This window comes from Callospermophilus lateralis, unplaced genomic scaffold (genome assembly GCF_048772815.1).
Source record: "Callospermophilus lateralis isolate mCalLat2 unplaced genomic scaffold, mCalLat2.hap1 Scaffold_63, whole genome shotgun sequence".
Classification (NCBI taxonomy): Eukaryota; Metazoa; Chordata; class Mammalia; order Rodentia; family Sciuridae; genus Callospermophilus; species Callospermophilus lateralis.
In genome coordinates this window covers 9,667,997-9,669,742 of record NW_027514713.1, presented here as the reverse complement: position 1 = coordinate 9,669,742, position 1,746 = coordinate 9,667,997, and the positions used below count along the sequence as shown (strand labels likewise).

General features: G+C 66.8%; 1 pseudogene; it reads left to right on the top strand.

Moving 5' to 3' along the window:
• Window positions 1–350: 350 nt before the first annotated feature.
• LOC143640808 (ankyrin repeat domain-containing protein SOWAHD pseudogene) lies at window positions 351–1,431 on the top strand (annotated as a pseudogene).
• Window positions 1,432–1,746: the final 315 nt, after the last annotated feature.

Below are 1,746 nucleotides of genomic sequence, written 5' to 3'. Positions count from 1 at the left end.
CCGCGCAGTGCCGGAGGCGGGGCTGCGGAGCTCACCTGGCTGTTTGGGGCGGGGCCGCCCGTGCCCCGGGGATTCGGAGGTGGCTGTTACCCAGGGCGCTGGAGCCGGGGTTGCCTAGAGGACCTGCTGGCCCTCGCTCCCCCGGCGCCCCCCACCGCCCACGCGGGGGCCTTCCCGAGCTTACTCCCTCCCTCCTTCCCTCCTCCTCCCTTCCTTTGCTCCCTCCCTCTGAGCCCAATTGCTCAAGCCGCTTCCTTCCCCACCGCCAGCGCCAGTTCCTCTCCCGGTGGGGCCCGGGAAGGGCAACGAACGCTAGACGCTGGAACCGCCACGGCAGCAGCTGTAAGACCATGGCCCAGCCCCGAGGGGTCCTGAGCCCGGCGCCCAAGGCCTCTCGCACGCGGACCGGGCAGAACCTGAGAGGCACCCCGCAGCCCCGCCCCTCGAGAGTGGACCTCAGCAGCCTGGACAGGTACAGGGGCGGCGGCGCCGCCGCCGCCGCCGCCGCCGCCGCCGCCTCCCGGGAGTCCCCTTCCCACAGCTCGCTGATGCTCTCCGGAGCGGGCTCCGGGCGCAGGCGGGGAGCTCTGCGGGAGCTGCTGGGGTTGCAGGGGGCGGCTCCCGCAGGGTGGCTGTCCGAAGAGCGCACCGAGGAGCCGATCTCCAGTGCGCCCGGAGGGCCAAGCGGGCCAAACGTCAGCGGACTGTGCCTGGAACCAAGGGAGCACGCGTGGATTCTGGCGGCCGCCGAGGGCCGTTTTGAGGTGCTTCAGGAGCTGCTGGAGGCTGAGCCTGGGCTGCTGTTGCGAGGCGACCCGATCACGGGGTACACCCTGCTGCACTGGCTGGCCAAGCACGGGCGCCACGAGGAGCTCATTCTGGTGCATGATTTCGCCCAGCGCCGGGGACTGCCACTCGACGTGAGTGTCCCGGGCAGCGGCGGCCTGACGCCCCTCCACCTGGCGGCTCTGCAGGGCCACGACATGGTCATCAAAGTGCTGGTGGGCGCCCTGGGGGCTGACCCCACTTGCCGAGACCACAGTGGCCATCGGGCTTGCCACTACCTGCCGTCCAACGCACCCCTGAGGTTGCGTGAGCTGTCGGGAGCGGAGGATTGGGAGACCGCGCGCAGCAGCGAGCGCAGCAACGCCAACAACAACAGCAGCGGCAGTGGCGGCGGCGCTGTGTGGACGCTGAGACGGACCCCCAGCGCTATGAGCGCTACAACCACCGAGACAAAAACCCGAGCCGCGGCTCCTCGGGCCAGAGAGAAGGACACTGCGGGCAGCCGGGTGGCACAAATCCAGGGCCTTTTCCGTCACCTATTCCCCTTCTTCCAAGATCGTTGAGGACGATGGAGACCAGAGTGCTTGGAAGGGCCGCGACGCTATGGGGAGGCCTCTATCCTTGGTTGTCCCAGGTCCCACTGAAGGAGAAGCTCCTGTACACAGCATGGACCTGCAAGGGGCAGACCCCATCTGGGCCCAACTCAGGTACCTGCCCCAGGTTTGCTGCAGCCACTGGCCAAAGGCACCCAGGGCCTAGGGCAACCCCTAACTGAGAGAGAGCCGAGGACCAAGTGGGCTACCGGACTGATTTAGGAACAAGGAGTGTGGTCACGTTTGGGAGAGGGAAAGTTAAGCTTTCCAGTAGCCATGCTGGGCAGGCGGAAGCGCTGTTTATTAGGAAACATTCACTAGAAAAATGAGTTAAGATTGCAAACCATTGATGCAGAGGAACGCCAAA